At 51.8% G+C, this 22,146-nt stretch overlaps 1 long non-coding RNA gene across 2 annotated transcripts; it reads left to right on the plus strand.

Moving 5' to 3' along the window:
* The first annotated feature begins 218 nt into the window (after positions 1-218).
* On the plus strand, positions 219-21,834 carry LOC142830691 (uncharacterized). 2 transcript variants are annotated; one of them, XR_016350304.1, is made up of 4 exons: positions 219-274; positions 673-817; positions 10,065-10,276; positions 20,548-21,834. It is a non-coding gene; the product is annotated as an uncharacterized LOC142830691 (long non-coding RNA). The 2 variants fall into 2 exon arrangements; XR_012906135.2 differs by lacking the exon at positions 20,548-21,834 and having other exon boundaries at positions 10,065-10,516.
* Positions 21,835-22,146: the final 312 nt, after the last annotated feature.

A 22,146-nucleotide genomic window follows, 5' to 3' on the forward strand; every position in this document is an offset into this window, starting at 1 on the left:
TGGTGGAGGCAGGTACACAGGGCGCTGGATAAGTGGTTTTCTCTTTCCAGAATAAACTGCTAGAGCCTGCTGCAATAAAACGCAGGCAGGAAAGCACCTGGGGCTAATTAGCTAGATTGCTTCCTCAGGCCAGTCACCCCACACCTGCAGCCGGTTATAGCGAGTGGAGTTGCTTAAAAAGCCTCCCCTAGCTAAGGTGAGGGGGAAGGCAAAGAGTGAAGGACTGGAAGGAGAACGGGCGGAATGAGCAGAAGCTGTGTGAGCTGGTTTGCAGGTACCGGAGGGAGACTTTTTGGAGGGGTGGTTTGGGGAAGTGGCCCAGGGAAAAAGCTCCCAATTCAGACGGGAAAACAACCTCAGCTGCTGCTGCTGCTGCTACTTTAGGGTCTCTGGGCTGAACTTGGAGTCGTGAGCAGGCCTGGGTTCTCCCCTGCCAACACTGAGCCTGCCCCAAGAAGGGGGGCCAGGACTAGCAGGGGGTTCCCCCCCAAAACCCTGGACTAGCCTGTGATGAGTCTGGCTCACTAAGCTGTGGACCCTGCCTCCTGTAAAGGGGGAAGGGTTGTGTATAGGACCACTGCAAGTCTCTGAGGTGAATATTATTTGCTAGTCACACGAAACCCACAGGGCATGGCCGCGACTTTGCCGCTGTGTGCATGTGGTTTTCCTTAGGGTCTGTCCATTTAAAGATGGTGCCTGATCCACCCCAAGCGAATGGGACAAAGCGATTGGCTTTTCATCGTCTCTCCCAGGAGAAGCAGTAGAAGTACAAGAGAGCTGATGGTGGCATCTGCTTTTCACCCCCCTGTTGGGGAAGGTGGGCTCTGTGCATTGGGGTTTCCCCTTTCTCTTCCTCAGTGACCTTGTTGAAACTTCCACCGGGAGTCTGCGGCTTCTCTCAAAGGTTTCTACAAGCAGCTGCCTGGTTCCCTCCTCCCCAGCAGGACACACTCCCCTGCCCCACTGCAATTTGTGAGGCGTTCAGCTGCCCTTCTTGCAGTTTTGGTCCGATCAGTCAGGCCGGTCCCCTAACAGGCCTGTAGGCCATAGATCGGCGATGTTACCAAAGCGCGGCAGCACTGACTGCTTCCGACCTTGCTCGCCTTTCCCTGCGGACGGACTCTGCACAGCAGAGGCCGTTCTAGCCAGTGGCACTCCCTCCTGTGGGTGGGAAGCTGGCTTGTAATGTCACCTTTGCCCTGTCGACGACTCTGTACCCCAGTAACAAACCGTGGTTCTGTAAACGTGACACAGCCCGTACGAGAACAGTTTCTAACACAACTTGTATGCAGCAGCTAGCAGGGGTACCTGGCATCGCCTGGGTCCTTCAGGGCGGGAAGCTGGTGGGGGTTCAGGGGGCAGGGCATTGGGATGTGGGGGGGAGTACAGGAGGGGGGTGTGTGTGGGGGGGGTTGGAGTGAGAAGGGTCTCGAGGTGGGGAGTTCCATCAACACAGGCCTTTTCTCCCCCACCCCCCGTATTCCCCTCTGGTGCTGCAGCAAAGGGCATGGAGGGGGAGAAAGGGTTTGGGGGGGCTACTCTGTGTGCTGGCAGCAAGATGGCAGAACCCCAACCTTGCTGGACTCCCCCTTGGTGGTGTAGCTGCCCCTAGTGGACACTCTCAGTATTGCATCCCTCCAAACAACAGCCCCTCCCTTTCCATGCTATGGAAAACAGTCCTTTCTCTGGGGCTTCCGGTTGTCCTGGCACAACCAACCCCCAACCTTGCTTTAAGTTATAAGAAGAAGCTTCCTACTAAATTTGGAGGCCCTAGCTCTTACAATATAGGCAGAGTTCTTGAACAAATGGCCTTGCAGACTGACACGCAGACAGGCACAACACTAGGTCATTGACCTTCTCAAATCTACATATATGGATGGTTGGTGTTTGAGGTCAATGTTCTAGCAGTCATCTAGTTCGGGTGGGTGGCTTGTCCCTTAGGGTCGGAGTACTGTTCATGGTACCAGGAATGGTACCCAGTTTGGCTTGTCATAGGCCTGAGTTTTGCTTATCCCTTCATGTTGTTGGATGGCATGTTCTCCATCCTGTTCCATCTCCTGGCAGTGGGTGTGTTCAGCAGTGAATTCCATCTTTCATTGTTAAATGCCTCCTACAGGTCCGCCTTATGCCACCTAGGGCTTCCCTTGGCTGTAGGATATTGTAAATCCAGCTGTCCAATACAGTTCTGGTAAGTTGCATGTCTCTCAGCCACAACAGTATAGGGGTAGAGGTTTATCTAGTCCATGCATGTGATGGCTCTCTTGAAGAAAGAGATGCCCTTGTTACAGGGGCTCTGGATTGTATCTCTGGAAGGACTTTGGCCTAACTCTCAGTAGGTTTTAGCTTTGTGCTTCTCTAATTGATCCGTGACTCCTCCACTACTTCAGGTTTTATTAGCACATTGGCGGTAGAGACCAGTGTACACCTGGACCGTTGACATTGCCTAGGGTCGCTGGCCGTGCCATTCTCCAAGCTAGGATGGCATGCTGCTTTCTTTCCCTTGAAAATGTTTTGCACTGTTGATGGCTCACTCAGCTCTCCCATGGGGCTGACTGTACAGGAAGGCTGTGATGTGGTTAAATCCCCAATCTGTGAAGTGTATGAATTCCTTGCTGGTAAACTGTGATCCATCATCTCAGAATGACCCGATCTGGTGTGTCATGTCTGCTGAAGTGTTCCATTGTTTTGTCTATTAGCATTGTTGCCGCAGCGTCTGACGGTTCATCCAATTCCCAAAAGCCAGAGCATCTATCAGCGATGATGAGGTAGTCGGGTTTTTTACGACAGAAGCCCGTTCACACCTTGCTCCAGGGCCCATTGAGAATACTGTGGATTTGCAAAGTTGCCATCTACTTCCATGCTTGGGATTCTGTCTGTTGCAGTTTCTCACCTGGCTTTTAATTTCTGTGGTGATAGTTGGCCAGTATACTCCACCCTCACTTTTTTTGTAGACCTGCTGCTATCCCGGGGGTAAGCAATAAAACCACAGTGGTTCACCAGGGTTAGCTCCTGGTGGGCCATAGCCGCTATATTTGCATGCACCTCTGCAGGTAGAGGAGATCACTGCACCCATTGGCTGGGCATGGCAATCCGCAGCCAATGGGAGTTGTGTCTCCATAGGTACAGGAGATCACTGGTAAATACCAGCAGTGTGGGGGCCCACCAGGGGCTAACCCTGGCAGATTGGATCTGGCCCGCGGGCTGGTATTTGCCCACCCCTATTCTATTCCCATGTGTTGGTGACTTATTTGAAATAGGGTCACCTCTATAAGGCATAAGGTACAGAAGGTACAGATATTTGGCTGACTTTGAGCATAGTGTCAAGTATCAGAGGGGTAGCCGTGTTAGTCTGAATCTGCAAAAGCGATGAGGAGTCCTATGGCACCTTATAGACTCACTGAAGTGTAGGAGCATAAGCTTTCGTGGGCAAAGACCCACTTCGTCAGATGCATGTAGTGGAAATTTCCAGAGGCAGGTATAAATATGCAGGCCAGGATCAGGCTGGAGATGACGAGGTGGATCCAATCAAGGAGGATGAGGCCCACTTCTAGCAGCTGATCTGGAGGTGTGAATTCCAAGAGAGCAGAAGCTGCTTTTGTAGTTAGCAAGCCTGGATTAAACAAACACTGTGAATGGCTCGCTAACTACAAAAGCAGCTTCTGTTCTCTTGGAATTCACACCTCCAGATCAGCTGCTAGAAGTGGGCCTCATCCTCCTTGATTGGATCCACCTCGTCATCTCCAGCCTGATCCTGGCCTGCATATTTATTCCTGCCTCTGGAAATTTCCACTACATGCATCTGACGAAGTGGGTCTTTGCCCACGAAAGCTTATGCTCCTACACTTCAGTGAGTCTATAAGGTGCCACAGGACTCCTCGCTGCTTTTGAGCATAGTGTCTTGCATACTGAACTCACCACAAGAGTTCCAGTATTCATGAGCGGCCTTAGGGTTTCTTAAACTGTGTTCCACAGCAGTTGGAGGTGTGCCGTAGAGAACAGAGTTCAAAATGGCCACCCTTAAAGGGGCAGGCAACCTTTTTTTCCTCTAACTTCCCCCGCCCCTCTTTTTCCCCTCCCCCGCACCAAAAAAATCCTTGGTGTTCCTCAAAACAAAAAATTGTTTGGTGATCCTCGGTCTTAAAAAATGTAAGAGACACTGCTCTAGAGTCTCTTTGCACATGTCCAGCCACTTTGTTAAAAACCTGATGTCTGAATTAGTCGCTCTTTGTACCCAAGCACATGCTGCAGGGTATTCTGGGAACAGGAATGCAGCTGGCCTGATAAGAAACACAACAAATGGATGCTTTGTAAGCTAAGGATTTTGTTGGCTTGTTTGTTTGTATCAGATTCGTGTGGCAAAGCAGCTGTGGGAGGGAGTCTCTCTATACTTCGGTTCCTTTTGTTCATAGCGTGCATGTCAATGGTAATATTGTAGTCTTACTAGCATACATTGGAGACATTTGAGAGCTGTGGCTTGTTGAATACGACTCCAGTTGTTTGTTATCACCGCCTGTGTGTGTGGATTTTTGACCTTGTATTTTACTTGTGAAAAATGTGATCCGTGCATACCACTGCTAGACTCTCTTTCAATATAAGAGTATCAAGTGCCTTATCTCACAGAACAATAGACAAACACTGATGGCTGTGGCTCCCCCCCCACCCACCGAATCCAAGTTTCCCTGTCCATTTTCCTCACACTGCTTCTTCTGCATGAAATGTTTTACATGCTTGGTCATCGTACGCCTGGTGTTCATGTGGTGGAGAGTTGTCATGTTGGGGCAGCCAAATCCCCATTGTGCCTGTATCAAGGATGTGTCTAGGAGGTTCACAGAAGTACCAGAGACAAAGGAGGGGTTTGGTTGGGTAACTTACAAACCCGAATAGCCGGTGCTGAAAGTTGGTGTTTGGAGTCTTGGGACTTCTGCTTTGTGGCTCCCCTCTTTTCTGGCTCTGGGCCCAGGCTTTGTATAGCCAGCATGGCATCCCAGGCTGCTCAGGGAATTGCAGTCTCATCAGCTGCTTGTTGAGTCTTAAGAAGAGCTGGAGGCATCAACCTAGGAGATGAGTGAGATTGCAGTGGTGATCTGACGTTGCCTCTTGCGCTGTGTTGCCACGTCTGTGCCCTGGACTGTCCTCAGCTGCAATGTTAATTGCCTTGAGACCCGGGACTGCCAGCCAGCTGGATTCCAAATGGCATTCTGCTCTATCTGGGCACCTGCAGGCAAACACAGAAGGTGGTGAGAACCGCTTTCTGCTCCTGCTAGGAGTTGCCAGGGTCTGTCTCTTGCATCCACCTCTGAATATGTCTTGGCTTGAGAAAGATCAGGTGGGGCGGCTTCTGCTCATGGGGACGTGGTAATGAGAGCTCCACCGTGCCTTGTTGTAGCTGCTTGGTTGTGACTGACACTCATGCAAACGCACATCAGGCCAACAGGCAGAATCGAACCTGGGACCTCTGGAGCTTAGCGCGTGAGCTAAAGACCAGCTGGCTCTCAGCTAAGGCTACACCGAGCAGACTGGTTCTTCTCCCTGTAACTGGTCTCCGTGCCACTAGGTGGGACAGTGCACCACACCCAGAAGGTCTGGGGGTTACACACGCCCACAAAAGCCATTAAAAAGAGGCACCATTTCTTAGCTTTTCTATGGCCACTCTGTTTCTTATCCATGTCATCACCTCAGCACCTTGGCAATAATGTCCTTTTCCGCTGCTTTTGATATATATGTTTTCTTTTAGTGTAATGAAAACGCTGCGTGGCAGGCGGTGTGCTGGGCAGATGGTTTTCTGTTGATGTTTAGCATACCTGATGGGCACCTTAGTTCCTCGAAATCATCCTTTGTAGGATTCAAGGCCTGGAGATGCCAACTGGCTGTTTAGTGGTGCATGTTCACTTCTTCTGAGTGTGAATTTACCATGTCAATTGCAGGCGAGAGGCTTGATGTCCCGAAGCTCACCTGTTAGCGCCGATAGAATTGTCTGTGTGGCAATTCCTGATGTGCCTCCTCTTGGAATTCACGTTACCCCAGCAGTGTAAAAATTAAGACGATGATGCTACCACCTAGCATTGCTTGGCTGCAGACTTGCTGATCCGTCTTGCAGGATCACAGGGTATTACAGTCCATTACACTTGGAGATGCTCCACTATCTGGCTTTTGTGGGCAAAACTCTTGTCCTCCGATGAGTCTCTGCTCATCTGAGGAAGTGGGTTGTACCCACGAAAGCTCACGATACTGGATATGTATCGCTTAGTCTCTGAGGGTATGTCTATGCTTGCACCCTAGTTTGAACTAGGGATGCAAATGTAGACATTCGAAATAGTCAATGAAGCGGGGACTTAAATATCCCACTGTGACGGGTATTAAGGGTGCAACCGCCCCCTCCTGCTCAGAAGGGGGGGTTCAGTGTACCCACCGCCGGAGTTGGGTCCGATTCTTAGGTCCTCTGCCCTGCGGGACAGGTCCTCGGTTGCGATCTCCCTCTCCCGGATTGGGAGGGGGGTTCAGCGAACCCATGAGTCCCCCTGTGAAAGGGTTGAGCAGGGTTCAGCGCCCTGAAGTCTAGCCTGTACCCTGGGCGGGGTCCAGAAAAGGTATGTAGTAGCTGGGTTGGGTTTCCGGCTTACTGGCATAGCCGGAAGCCCTAGAGATCGGAGCGGGTGGGGGAAGGGGGACCCGGGCCCGCCCTTTCCACCGGGTCCCAGTCCAGGGCCCTAAGTTCAGGGGCGATGTTCCCCTTGCACGATGGATGGGGGTTAATCCCAAAATTCATCCGTCAACTGGCACCAGAGGCGTGCTACCCCGGGCTGCTTCCTATCCCCCTCCTGTGAGGCCTGGCTCGGAAACCCGCCACGGGGCCTTACTCCTACTTGGTCCCCGCCATGGGGCTGCCTCCTCCGTGCGTCCCCCTGCTGCCTCTGGCCTGGCTGCTTTTCAAACGACCCAGGGGCGGATGCCGCGTGCTGGCGCCCCGCCCCCTCTGCACTGTCATGTTCCAGGACATCAGGCGGGGCGTCGGGAAACCTGCCCCTGAGCCTCCCGGTGCTCATTGGCCCGTGCACTCTCCTGGCATCCTGCCAGGGAGCATCAGCATGGCTTGGCCCTGCCTCCTGTGCGGCGGGGCCGCGCCACTTCCCAACTCAGCCTCAGCCTCGCTGAGCCTGAGGTCGAGACTGCCCCAACTGGCCATAGTGGCAGCTCGATTTTCCCCGCCGCGGGGGGGGGGGGGGAGGAGCGGGGCCCTTGGCAGTGCAGACCCCCGCGGGTCTATCACATCAGCACTTCATTAACATGATCTCGCTGGAGCGTTACTCTGATCCAACAGATGTTTTGAAATGCGCCGGTGAGATCATCCCGCACTTCATTAGCATATTTAAATCCCCACTTCATTGACTATTTTGAATGCCTACATTTGCATCCCTAGGTAAAACTACGGTGCTAGTGTAGACATATCCTAAGGTACCACAGGACCACTCATTTTTAAAGTACCTGACTAACACGGCGACTCCTCTGAGACTTTTTATCTACTTGGCATTCACTTTCCTGTTTGTGCTAGTGCTTTAATGACCTTACCCAACAATTCTGTATCTTAACCAGTGGGGTTGGGATCTAGAGTTAGATTCTGTGCATAGACACTATCTAGTTGCTGGGCATCTCTTCATTGTTCACCCCTGCTAGATGCTTTGTGGCTTTCCTTTGCTTGCTTTTCTGCACACGCCTACGTAGACTTCTCTTTCCACAGCTTCTATACATAATGCCCCACAGCATTGGCCTATCTTGTATACCCACAGCATTCATTGTTAAGTGGGCTTGCCTTGTCATGGGGTTTCTTTTTTAATGTAGTGAATCCTGGGTCCTGTGTTTATCATCTTCATCTGCATGAGACCTTGTTCGCTTGCTTCACATTTCTATAGCGCCGGGCTGTGTTAACATGAGGATTCTGAGCATTTGTGTCTGAGGCGCCTCTTGTCTCGGATTCCTCTGACCTAAACTCTCTCCTCTCGACACTTTCGAATGCCGCCGAGCTGCTATTTCGCACAATAGGCACTAGCCTAGTGAATGGCGTTTGTGTCTAATTCATGTGCCCTCAATCTTTTTATGTTGGAGGGATCTCTCTTGGACTGCTGGCGGTATGTCCACATGCTTCTGGAGCATTCTTCTCCATCACTGGCGGCAGCGTTGCAGCCCTGAATTCTTCTGCAATATTGTCGCAGCACTGAATGAAAAATAACTTTCCTCTTATGCGCTGAAGGGCAGCTTGTCTTGCCGAAGACAACTGGAAACCAAGCAGAAATGGAATCCGGCTCGTCCGAGGTTTGTTGAGTTTTCAAGTCCAACAGTCAGTCCTGCAAGCTGCTCTGCCCTTACAGGAGCATGTTTACTTCTGATGCCATGTTCTGCTTCTGTCCAAAAGACTGAGGTCTCAGGCTCTTCAGGAGCAGGCCGTCATTTTACATATCGCCGAAGGTGCACATAGAGCTGCTGCATTGACGGCTTCTGTATTTATTGTCACTGAACTTCCCTTGAGCTGTTTTTGAGCAACCACCCCAAAAAGATCCTTGGCAGTTCTTGTTGCAGCTTCCTCTTGTGGGGGGGGGAAGCTGTCTCTGAATGACTGTATGACACTGCTCGTGGAAAAGAGCAACCAGAAACCCTCTTGCAACCTGCTGGGGATACTTGCTGCAGGTTTGCAACTGCAGGAAAATCATGCCCCTTGTTTTTGCAACTCCCGTAACTATAGCAGAGCCCTGGAGGCCCTGTGATGCCCTCAGATGGCAGATGCTGGCAGTGTCTTCTGGAGGTTGTGGTGGCTTGTTTCCCTCCCTCCCCCCCCCCCCCCCCCAAGACCTGAAAATGATAGGTCAAGCTCCTAACAGGAACATAGCTCCATTTCATAATGCCATCAAGGTCCTATCACTTCCAAAGGTGCTGGGAAGAGTAGTTTTATCCCACAACACACTGACACTTTCCCAGAAGGCACTGCACTGGATGGCTGCACATGGCACACTGGGATAGCCACCCAGGGTGCACCACTCTTTGCATTGACACAATTGCTCTTAGTAAGTGTGCCCGGCACCGATGCAAGCAGCCAGCTACGCACAAGTGATATGCCAATGTTGCCTCTGGGGACTGCTAGAGACCCCTTGGCACTCTGCAAGGTAGGGGGCAGAGCTAATGTGTCCCCACACAGAGGGGGGTTGCTGGTTGCAGGCCTGGGAGGAGAGCAGGGTCCTGTGTGGGGGAAGGTTTCAGGAGTGAGTAGAATGCTTACCAACCCTTTCCAAGGTGCCGACCTGGAGCGAGGTAATGTGTAACTACCTCTCCTCAGAGCAGGCAAGGCACAGGTAGGGTTTAGAAGGTCTCCAGTCCCACACAGGCAGCCAATCTGTGGCCCCTTAAGGTGATGTTTTTGTGTTACGTGTCATGGCCATTCAAATCTTTCATGTGGGGCCAGCGGCACCTCGGCTGTCCAAAAGCAGAGTAGCTCAAAGCAATGGTGAAGCAAACAGAAGTGCCAGCGCCAGAAGCATCTAGTTCCTGTACCCACATGCTGTCTGCTAGACGCCCCCACCTCTCTGTCAGGCCCTGCTTGGTTTGTTAGTCAAGGGACAACACCCCCTGGAGGCCCAGGGTGATGCCACATCTGGCACCCATGTTTCACCAGCTCTAGTGAAAGTCACTTGTGAAGCAGGGTCTCGCCCCAGGAATTCCAGTGCTGAAGCAGGTCAGTGAGCCACTGGGTCTGGCTTCCTGACCATGCCAGATGCTCCAGAAAACATCCTCTCCTCCCCCAGAATGGACCTAATTCTTCAACCTGATCAACCACAGGGATTCTCTCAGTAACAACCCCAACAGCTGAGCACTTTACATCTTAGAGCCTGAGAACTGACCATCCTCATACGTCCCACCTTACCGAGTGTAAATACAGATGCCGTCTCTTTTTCTTTTCTTGTCTACTGGCCTGATTTTGTTGCTAGGGTCCTTTGCCTGGCTCCAGGAAAAACTGCTGATTCTTCCCAGTGAATCTCACCCCAAGATGCTGCTTTTGATCAATACCTTTTGGATTTTAGGCTTTCACCTCGATCAAGGAAAAAAACATGCCGATGATTGGAGAGACACTAGGAAATCAGATCTGCATTCAGGAGCCTCCGTCTTCAAAGTAAGAACCAGCCGTGTCAGAACAAGAGTCCAGTGCGAGAGCTGGCAAAAGGAAGATGCTGCCAATGCTTCAACAGGCCTAGCCAGAAAAAGGGCAGAACCTGGACTGTGGTATGGAAAAAAGGTGTGTGGGGGGGTAAAGTTGGCCATGGAAAGATGTCTGCAAAGATGGTGGAACAGGGCTGTTCAGCACCATGGATAGCACCAAGTATGCCCAACTCCTGCTGTCAATGTTCTATTCGTGGTAGGCACTTAGTGGGAAGAGAGAAATAGCTTTTGCATAAAAGAGCTGGCTGAGTGCCAGAAAAAATGCCGTCCATGTTCTCTTCACCCCCACTTATTGTGCCCATAAACATCTCCTTGGTTTGAGCCCGTTCTGTTTCCTTTTAATCTTTTGGGATTTGGGGTAGGAGCCCTGAGATGATGGGGAGGAGGGTGGATTCATGGAGGGGCAGTGACTTTGCACCACCCTTATGCAGCCCTTTGGGCTGCTCTTTTTCCTGAGCATGCTCGCTAGGCTCCCTGCAGCTGGCTGCATTCCTGTGCACTGTGCTGGGAGGTAGGCTGGGAGTCGCCCTACCTTCTGGGCAAGCCCCGCTGTGTCCTTTACGTATTGCAGCACCCGGAGGGTCTGTCCGCAGTCAGGCAGTGCAAGGTACTGGAAGCACATTTCAGTGTTATACCAAGAAACTGAGAACCCTGACTTCTGGGTGCTTTGCTCCACCATCTGCGGGGGAAGTGCGGAGTCACTTCCACCCTAGTCCTGTCCCTTCATGGCCATAGCTCCGGCCCTGATGCTGTTTTTTCCCTGATAAGGGTCTGACCCGTAACGTGGTCACCTTCCCTTTAGCTTCCTCTTTGCTTGCTCTGGGGCATCTGGAAAGCATATTCCTGGAGCCTCTTTTCTCCCAGTCTCCATCTCTTTCTCTAGTATCCCTGCCTTTCTAGTATCCCTTAGCTGCCTTCTCCTTCAGCTGCCTCTCTCCCATTTCTGGACTCTCTCCTCCCACTCTTTTGCCTCCTGGCCTCATACATGCGCCTCTCCCCACCCCCCGCATTGCTGTTTCTCCCAAGTCTACACGGGTGCGCTCACTCTCCACTCAGGCTTTTTCTCCGTTTCCCCAAGCCACAGATGGTATAAACGCTACAGTCCTTCTGAAGGCAGAAAAAACAGCCAGACAGATGTGTTGTTCATAGCTCCCAAGTCAGGCATAACTAAACATTTACATTTATTACCAATTAGAGGGGAAACAGACTGTAGGTTTATGTACTGTGTGAGTCCGGGTAGATTTCTCTTTGTGCCCGCATTAAAAATTCCTAACTCCTATTTCAGCACGACACCCTTCCCATTCAAAACTCATGTCCATTTCTTTCGGAGTGGAAATGCAACCCTAGGGGAACAGAAATACCAGGCTGGAAAGCCTAAATGGCCCCCTCTTGTCCCATCAAACCTACCTGCCACCAGTGAGGATGGATCTCCATGTAAGGGAGAGGCAATATTATTGTAGAAACCCCTTGCCGGTGGCTTTGGGAGAGCCGATTGCTATGGTTACCTGCAATCAGGTCAGCTGTGAAAAATCTCTATTGGGCCTCACTCGGTGCTAATGGCAGCTGTGAGTATCCGCCTAGGTGGGTATTGGGAGGAGAGCGGAGGGCTGCAGCTGTCCCAAGAGTGGGATGACCCAGCACCATTGGGGTAAATGTGAGGCACGCCCACCGAAAAGCCTTCCTGATTTGATGGCATGGCCCAACATTGCTCTGTGCCATGCCTGGTAGCCCTGTCCAGCCCATAGCAATGTTGTGGTACACATACGTACCCGCCAGTTGCGATGCAATAATCTCACTGAGGCACCTGCTGGAAATGTGGGGGACAGGGGGATCGTTAAGCCCATAATAAAGAGACAAGGGCTTAGATCTAAGATCTATCTCAGATGTTTTACTCCACCAAGAGAGGGGTGCTAGAAAATGAGTCGGGGATTTAACCCTGGTCCTGGCTAAGTGCATGTCCCCATGAAAGCAGGTTCCAACGCCCACCCCTGTGTGTCCGCATGCCACCCAGGGGATCTCCGTAGTCCAGTGTGGCCCATGCTAGGCAGTGTGTAGCCTCAGGAAGAACACAACATCAACCCCCCAGGCCAACTCGCTAGCCTAGCTGCTGTGGGCTCCAAAAGGAGCACGTTAAGAACACTGCCTGAAGGCATCTCTGGTTTGGTCCCTGGTCCTGCAGCATCCCTGACAACCTCTCTTGAGGCCAGTCCAGGTTTGCAGCTCCCAAAGAGCCTGGGCCAGCGTCTGCTGGAGTCGAATGGAAAAACCCTGTTGATTTCTGTGACGAGGAGACTGAGGAAGCCATGGCCTATCCATGCCCCCCCCCCCCCGTCTGGGTCAAGACAGCAGGCACAGGTAGCCACTGGCTTGGGATGCCACCTTTTCCAGGAGGATTGGCTGTCCTCTTGCCCCATTCGGTTAAGTTCATGGCATGCCCAGGCCGCGTGACGTTCTCGTGTTCCGTAAACCAGCAGAAAGCCAAGGGGCTACGGTACCAGTTTTGAACAAGGCCCAGCAGGTAAGTGGAATACTTCTGCCGTTCCACCTACCCAATGGGCTTCACTTGCAAAGCCGTTCCAAATGGGCTACCTGGCATGCTGATGGGTGTGTTTACAAGCAGTGCAGGGGGCCGGTGGTTTTCTATACTACTCCTGGCCTGGACTTTCCTCTCCAAGCATTCTCCGTGTGTGTTCTCATCGTTCTCTTTCCAGTTTGCGGAAGCTGTCCAGAAGCTCTCCTGCACTTGGACAAACAGCACGGTTGTTGTGCAGGGACTAGCATCTACTCCCATGGTGGCACCTCTCCTACTGAAATCTGTGGACGTTTTTCTGACTGAGGCTAAGTAGGGTCTGGAGGATCTGTCCCAGAGAAGATAGCACTGTGCATGTCCACAGGGTCAATTGTGTCATCAGCGCCCCTGGCCAGGCAGCTTATTTCAGTCTCTAGACTGGTCTATCTGGGACCTCTCCTAAGCACCGAAACTAATGCCAAGAAAAACATGAGCCGTTGAGACTAGCCCTTGAAATTCAAGCCTAAGACTTCCGCTGCACAGAGTGGAGTGGAGCCCCATCTCCCGGGGTTGGTTTGGTGCCTGTAGTGCTACAGGCTTAGCTGCTGACAGGCATTTTGAAAGACATTACCCTCATAATTGGAGTGGGTGTGATTATGTCGTGGTGTTTTGACACCTACAATGTTCAGAATTTTAAAAGAGGGTGGGCAGATTTTTTTGTTTCTAATTTTTTTTGGTGCGGAATGCCCCCAGGAATAAAATTCACGGAGGATGGGTCCATCAACGCTTATTAGCCAGGAGGGTCAGGGAGGGTGTCTCTAGCCTCTGTTTGTCAGAAGCTGGGCAGGGGAGAAAGAGGGTGGATCAAATGACAATTCTCTATTCTGTTCACTCCCTCTGGAGCGCCTGGTATTGGCCACTGTTGGAAGACAGGAGACTGCGCTGGATGGATCGTTGGTCTGACCCAATATGGCCGCCTTATGAGATGGACCATCCGGCCCTCTGACAAGCACAGCCCATGTACCTAGCATGCAGGGAAGAGCACTGTTGGATTTTGTGAGCGCAAATCTTACGTTCTGCTGCACCACACCCCTGGTCCATCACATCCTGCGCCTGGCGACAGCTTAAGATGCTGCAGAGAGGTGCTGCCTGCCCCCACAGGCTCCTGGTTCCGTGCCCGATGTCGGGGGTGGGGGAAAACATGCCACACGTCAGGGCAGTGCACAATAATATTTGGCACGACTCTTCCTTGTCACCAACTTGCTCCTGCATTCGGTGACGGCGCTGGGAGGCAAATATCAGAGGGGGGTCAGTCTGTATCCCCCCAAACAAGGGGGAGACCGTGGCACTTTGCAGGCGAACGGATTTATTTGGGCACCCGCTGTCGTGGGTAAAAACCACTTGGTCGGATGCCACAGCAGCAGCGGGTGCCTCTGACAAAGTGTGTTTCCCTGCGAAAGCTGATGCCCAAATTAATCTGTAAGGTGCCTCTGGACGTCTCGTCATTAGTGCTTGTGCCTCCGCTCTCCCTTCCATTTCTCCTCCCCTTACAAGGAGGAAAAACAGACATCAATTAGAACGGCAATGTCCTAATTTCTTGATTTCTGCGCTCTCCCAGAGGGTCCCTTTACCCCTCCAGCAAACTTCTGTCTGAAGCTCACCTCATGCTGAGATGGCTGGATCTGCGCACCCACATTCTTGGTTGCCACAGCAACTGCCTCTGGTTTTGGTGTGGGTTGTGTGTGTGGGGGGGGTGTTCCCCCCCCCCCCCCCATCAGCGCTTGGACTGGTTTGCAAGGAACCTGTGTGTGTGGAGCGTCCGCTCCCTGATCGGAGAACACACTGAGCTCTGCGAAAGACGCACCAAATGAAATTCATAACCACCGCGCCACAGCTGCGGCCTCGCTCAATGCAGCAGCTGGCTGATAGATTGGAGGGGCTGTTGCACGACCCTTTATGCAGCCATCGGCAGGGCCTTAAACACCGTATTTTATCAGAGGTCTATTAAAAGGGTCAGGCAAGATGCTTAAGAGGCTGGAGCCTTTGCTTCTTGAGACAGGATTAGAAGAACGGGCTATGAAAACATGGCTAGCAGGGAACTTGGTGGTGCCGTGACGTAACCAGTCCAGATCTGTCCTTGAGTGTAGATGCAAACTGGAGAGAGGCGGATTGTTTTGAGACCTGCGCAGGGAGAATTCTTGGCAACACAGCTGGGTCTACACAGATGAAATGCCCTGCCATGAGAGACACCGGGTTATGGGCAGTGGAAAACACCACGGGGTGGGTCAATTTGAAAGCGGGCTGAGCAAAGCAATGGACCACAGAGGCTAGTTCTACCAGTCACCATGTTCAGTTCCTGCTGCTTGCAACCTCCCTCCTGTGCCATAGTGGGTGAGATGACCGCGTAGGTAGGGTTATCAGAGCCCTTTGCGGGTGGAAAGTGGTGTGTCTGGGTGAGTCGTTGCCGCCAACGCTCACAACCTAGGGAGCAGGCAGGCGTGTGTTTGCAGGGGAGGAACAAGACGTTATACTAGGCATCTTAGCAATGGGCTGGCAGGAGCGCTGCAGGGAGTTTAGGAGCAGCAAGCACCTGCAGATTCTAGTAGGAAGAACTGAGGAGGAAGGGGCGGGGAAGTAGCTCAGGGGTTGATAGCCCTCTTGTTGCTGGTGTTGGAGACTCTTATATGCAGCTGCTATTCCAGGGCCCTGGGCTGGAACGCGGGGTGGGGAGCAGGTTCCCCCCAACACCCACTTTCCCATCTCCACTCAGGGAAAGCCTGGCTGGGGAAAGAAAGGGGTTTACCCAGCCCTGTATCCTTTGGGGGTCCACTGAGACTGTGGAGTTTGGTTTCCCTCAACACCTTACCCTGGCCAACGATGCGAGTCGCTCAGCAAACTGATGCCCTATGGGAAGTGTCTAAACTGAGGGCTGCTGTGAGCCTCTGAGGCGAGCAGAGCCACCGAGTTTGAGTAGGAGTTTTGTGACGATATTCACCATAAACCAACTCAGCACTGTGTCGGGAAGGGAAGGGTGGATTCACCCCAGTGATGCTGCGATGTGGCTCTAAAGCAACACGCCCTGCTATTTCTCTGACCTGTCCAGAAGAGGGCTGGGTGCCGCAGAGCACCTGGTGTGGGCCTGGGAGTGCGTTGGGGTCGTGCGCCTGGTTGCAACCCAGGCTGGGGGAAACTGCTGTCGACAGGCTGCTGGGGTCCAAGCAGCTGAACGTGCACATTCCTCGGGGTGTGATCTGCATACCGATAAGCTGGTTGTGAGTTACAGCAGCAAACCACTGTGAGGCACCCACGGTAGCAAGGTAGGATGTGCCACAACCGCCCCCCGCCCCGACTGGGCTGGATTGAACCGTAGAGGATAGGCCCAGATGAACCTCGCTGGGGATGAGTGCTCCTTTAAGAAGATCCCTGACACTCTGCTGGAAAATTACTTCCTGACCCCAAATCTGGTGATCGGTTAGCCGGTTCGGTGCTTGCTCGTGTACTAGGGTCTAAGTGTCATTTATCTAGTGCGTGAGGCACAAAGAAAGATGTTCTTCCTACCCGCTGGAGCTTTGGAAGTCAGTGAAATATCCATAAGTCTGAAGGCCTCCCATGAACACGGTTTTGTGGTCTGCATAGGGCAGAAAGGCAGAGGGGGCAATCCAAAGAGGGGAAAAAAGAGAGGTAAACAAATAAAAGACAGCGAGAAACGGCTCCTAGGAAGGCAGAAACCATTCTAATAAAAGTAGATGGTGTGTAAACAATATGGCAGGTGCTCATGGGGCCAGATTAGCTTGAGGGTGGGGAGGCTGTCATTTCCTAATACATAATACAGGCTGCCTGTCGGCTAGGATAATGCTTTTTAAAAAATGACTCACCATTGGAACAACATAGGAGATTTCATCGTCTAAACCAATCTCCCTCTCCACTCATTTATGCTGTGCTCATCACCATGGTAGCGGGCGTTGCAGGATAGGATCACAGACTCCTTCTAGTTTTTCAGAGCTGAGCAATAATTGAGGCTCTTAAAAGGTTCAGGGTTGAGGTTCAACCTCCCAGAATGAGACTCGGGTATGTTGGAATAAAGTCAGGGGGATTCCGGGCCACATGTATGTCAGGAGGGTAGGAAGTGGAGCTGTAGAGTAACCAACCGTACCAAAACCTACCCCCAGGACTGTTTTTGATGAAATGACAAAGTGTCTGAACATTCCCTCCCCTCCCCCCCAAAAAAAACTCACAACTCTTTGCCACCAAACCTTCAGCATTCTTGTTTTTTTTTCCAATTTAATGTTTTTCTAACCCCCTCTAGTAAAGGGAAAACCATAGGATGTTGCTGGAAAGTTCAGAAGAGAGAGACTCACTCTGGGTATGTCTATGCAGCAGGGCGAAAGTCGAATTAAGCTCAGCGACTTCTGCTACGTCAATTGCATAGTTGAAGTCAACATAGCTTATTTTGGCTTTTGGTGCCGTCTACGCAGCAGGAAGTCAAAGAGAACTCTCTTCCTTCAATTTCCCTTACTCCTCATGATGACGGTAACAGGAGTTGGAGTAAGAAGTCCTCCAACTCATCGTTATTTTGAAATAATGGCTTGCTGCGTAGAGGTGCACTTTGTTATTGCGAAATAACGTTGCCATGTGGACGTGCCCTTTGTGTGTCTGTGCACAAAAACATCGGAGTCTCTTTGAGGCATTATCAGAGTATAGCTTTCAGTGCAAATACTGAGCCATTCCACATTGGCTCTTCTATTGGGCGTATCAACATCCTATCTAAGCACCTTGCAGTTGTGCATTAATCAACGAGACTGATATGTCACGGGTGGTTCCTTACCCACCCAGGGAGGGCTGATACAAGCAGTGAAGTGTGTTCTTTGGTAGGGTTGGTTACCAATTTCACACACTGAATTTGTTTGGCCTGAACTATGTAGTTCAGGACCCGATTTGTGAGCGATGGTGCCCTGTGAACTGCAGCCGGCGCAGTGAATGTTGAAAATCAGGCCCTTGCTGTCCCAACACTTCCCCTTTTGTTGCCCAAACTCTTGTGCCTTGGCCATTTAAGTGCTACCTCACGTAGAACAAGCAACATACTTCCCTGTTCCTGCCCCTGCCACATGAATCCTGCTTCCGTGCCCTGCCCCTTAGACCCCGCTCCCTTGGTTCTCTACCTTTGTCTCGGATGGGTTGTCTCTTGTAAAGGGCTCATACAGCTTCAAGCCCAAAAGTCCTTGATGCTGGATCAGTTTTGTAGCCCGCATGGGGGATGGGCAGAAGGAGAGGGAGCAGACATCTCTTCACTCTTTGGTCGTAATGAACGGAGCTCCAGACAAAGCCTTGACTCCAGCGGTGAGACGGGGAGGTGGGGGACATACAAGATCAGTCCCTGGTTTCTCCTGGCTAGAGACAGGTTGCCAGGTACCTAGGGAGGTTGTGGAATCTCCATCACGGGAGATAGTTAAGAGCAGGTTGGCTAGACATCTATCAGGGATGATCTAGATGGTGCTTGGTCCTGCCGTGAGGGCAGGAGACTGGACTTGATGACCTCTCGAGGTCCCTTCCCGTTCTAGCATTCTATGGTTCTAAAAATACAAACACCCATTGGCTGGGATCCTCTCTAAGGGTGTGTCTAAACTACATGGCTCCGTCGATGGAGCCATGTAGATTAGGCTGATCGGCAGAGGGAAATGAAGCCGCGATTTAAATAATCGCCGCTTCATTTAAATTTAAATGGCTGCCGCACTGCACCGACAAACAGCTGATCAGCTGTTTGTCGGCTCAGCGCGCTAGTCTGGACACTCCCGTGCCGACCTGAAAGCCCTTTATTGACCTCCCCGTTATGCCTGGTAGGATGAGGTTTACCGGGGAGGTCAATAAAGGGCTTTCATGTCGACAGGGGAGTGTCCAGACTGCCCCGATCTGCCAACAAACAGCTGATGGGCAGAGCGCGGCAGCCATTTAAATTTAAATGAAGCCGCGATTATTTAAATCGCGGCTTCATTTCCCTTGGCCAAACAAACAAATCTACATGGCTCCATCGACGGAGCCATGTAGTCTAGACGTACCCTAAGACTTGTGGCATTTAAGATCTCCAGCTGGACTGGACTTTTTGCATTCAGGGGAAGAGCTAAACACATGGCCAGCTAAGACCATCAGGGTCTGACCACGGTGGTGTAGATCAGGAGTCCCTGCCCTAGGATGAAAGGGGTGGCAGAGGGGCACAATTGGAGTAATGGAGATGAGAATCAGGCAGAACGGTGCATCTTCTCCTGGGCTAGGCCCGCGGCCGATGTGATCAGCGTTGTGGAGTGCTTCACTGGAGCTGTGCTGAGTGACAGCAGCTGAGGGTCTGACCTAGAGGGACTTATCAGGGGAGCAACCAACTCTCCGTTCGGTGGTTTATCGAAATACAAGCATCCTGGAGGGGGGTCAGGGTCCGTCGCCCACCCTGCCTTGCTCTGTGTCTGTCTCTCTCTCTCGCTCCTTCTCTAGTGACTCTTCTGCTCAACTAGCTGCGCTATTGTCCAGCCGAGGAAGAAATGAAATGGCTCAGGAGTCTGGAATTAAATTAATTAAAGTGCTTATTACCGCAGTGGGCAGAACGGGGCCCAGGCTGCTCGTTAGCACCAGACTGGCAATCAGAGGCGCAGGCGACAGTTGAGGAGTGAGTTACCGCTCTGTTGGTTGTCAGCCGCCTCCCGCAACACCAGCAACTTCGGCCGAGACCACGGGGCGGGGAGGAGGCTGGGAGCACGGGGCAGGGTTTACACGGTGATCCTTCATTTAGGCCAGTAACGTTCTCGGGGAGCAGGCCCACCTCTGGAATAAACTGGTGCTGTTCTATTGACATCCTTGATGTTTTATACCCGCTTTGGATCTGGCCATGAGTACTTAAAAATCCCAGCATTGGTTCACCATGATGTTCCCTCTTCTAACAATGGCAATAAGCTTTCTCCTTCCCACTGCATGTGTCCCCTCTCTCCCTCCTTCCCTCTGTTACTAAGAACAGCCGTACTGTGTCAGACCAAAGGTCCATCCAGACCAGTGTCCTGTCTGCCGACAGTGGCCAATACCAGATACCCGTTGTGTTCCCTCCCTCTGTGGTAATTATCATGCGATCCTTCTCCTGTCATCCATTTCCAGACAAGCAGAGGCTAGGGACACCATTCCTAATTGCCATTAATGGACCCATCCTCCCTGAATCTATCTAGCTCGCTTTTGAACCCTGTTAAAGTCCTAGTCTTCACAAGATCCTCTGGCGAGGAGTTCCACAGGTTGGCTGTGCGCTGCATGAAGAAAAACTTCCTTTTGTTTGTTTTAAACCTGCTGCCTATTCATTTCATTTGCTGACCCCTCGTTCTTATATTGTGGGAATAAGTAAATAACATTTCCTTATTCACTTTTTCCACACCCGTCATGATTTTATAGACCTCTATCGTATCCCCCCTTGGTCTCCTCTTTTCTAAGCTGAAAAGTCCAAGTCTTTTTAATCTCTCTTCATATGGGACCTGTTCCAAACCCCTCATCAGTTTTGTTGCCCTTTTCCAATGTCACTTTTCCTCCCTTGCTCTCTGCATCCTTCCCTCTTGCTGTCCCTTTGTACATCACACTGCTTTCAGACTCCCCTTTCTCCTCCCCGGATCTGCACCTCCTTCCTTCCTTCCATCAATTTTAGAAAAAGATGCGACAGTCACTTGGGGGAGGCGCTCCTGGCTTGGGAGAGGCCTTTCGGCCCGATGCTGATCTCTGGTGTAATTGCAACAGGGAAGTAGAGGTTGAGGCGGGGGGACCATCCGTCCGCGGTGTCTTACTCTACAGCAATGCAGTGCTGTTCTTCCTGACCCCAGCAGGTGTTGCAAGGGGAGAGCCGAGGACCCCGGGACTGGGGGAAAGCACATCTTGCCAGCTTGGGATCTGGAAGACAAGCCCTCCTTGAAGATAGAAGCTAGGCTGGATGGTGCAGTCAAGGAGTACAGGGCGTGTATTGCGTGCAAAATAACCTTACTGCACTGCTACGTACTTGTGCTGGGGAAACATGGGGCCAGGTTTACAGCCGGTGCAAACAGACAGAGCTCCATCCAGACTGCCCGAGAGGCGCCCCCGACCGTGTCCGACTTGAAGCACGTCGATAAGGGAGAGGGGAAGCCATGCTGTGCGTAAGCCCAAGACATCCTCCCACCCTAAATCCACTTGAAAACACACCAGCCTTGAGAGAACCCTTGCAGCTTCGGTGTATTAAAAGTGCTTTTGTTTGCGACCTAGAATCCTGTCTGAGTGCGCATTAGGGAACAAGTACCAACACGGGGAGCTCTTTCTTTCCCCCTCCTGACTAGAATTTGAGTTGTCTCTGGAAAGCAAGTAGGCAGGTGTCTGACAGGAAACAAAAGTCGCCCGGTTTGGAACTTGCTGTACTTCTCCGCTTGCCGCCTTCTTCCTTTAATTGGGTTTCTGTGTAAACCAGCCATTATTATTTCATTTTGGCAGCTCGCGCCACACTCAGAGCGAGCTGATGAATCCCCCTGAGGAACCAGTTATATAATCGAGGGGAAGTAAATTTTTCAGAGAGAGGCGTTGCAGCCCTGTTCGAGGAACATGGGAACACCTTGGCAAGGGGGCAGGGGAATGAAATGCAGGGAGTGTGCCAGAGAACACGAGCCTAAATGAGAGGGTGAGCCGGTGCCAGCTTGGGTTTGGGGGCCACCCGCCGGCAGAGCCTAACCCATGTGTGGACAAAGAGAGATGGGATTTGCACTGGGCCTGTTGACCTTGTATATCAGGCGTGGGGAAGGAGGGGCAGTTTCATGTCTAAGCTGTAGCGAGGAGTTTACAGAGTGGTTGGAACTGAGGCAAAGTCTGGCGGTAGGTGGGCAAAAGTATTGGGTGGGCAGGCAATTAATAATGGGCACACTGACTAGCTTGTCATCCCCTCCCCCCCCCCACCCTTCACCATGCTCCCATCTACAATCTGTGAATCTGTGAAAACTGCTGCTTAAAGGGTCTCACTCATGCTGGAGAGGCTCTGGCTTTCAGCTGTGGAGGATCCTGCCTCAGGCGGTGGGGTCTAGGCCAAGATATGCGCTGTCGGAATCGCATGTGTGGCAGGAAGAGAGCGTCCGTGTGCGTGTGCATGTAGTAGTGAAAAGGAGGGTTCTGTTTTCTCTCTAGATAAAAAGGTTTTTCCTGCCGGGCAACAGAATGTTCCTGCCAGGTGACAGAATGATGTCATTGTGACGCCAGCATCAACAGGCTCGCTCAGTGAAGCGAAAGCGGCCAGAGAGCGGGAGTAGGAGAGCGTAGCGAGCAGCTCCTAGTCACGTTATAACCAAAATCGGTTCACACCCCCCCACAGGCACCTGGGAGAACTTTGCTCTACGTACCGGGGGCGTCTAGGTGCCAATTCCTCCCCTCTCACGAGCAGACTTTAATAACAGTAACCTAGCGTTGGTCTG

The sequence above is a fragment of the Pelodiscus sinensis genome, chromosome 9, assembly GCF_052426305.1.
Source record: "Pelodiscus sinensis isolate ZL-2025 chromosome 9, ASM5242630v1, whole genome shotgun sequence".
NCBI classification, from domain to species: Eukaryota; Metazoa; Chordata; order Testudines; family Trionychidae; genus Pelodiscus; species Pelodiscus sinensis.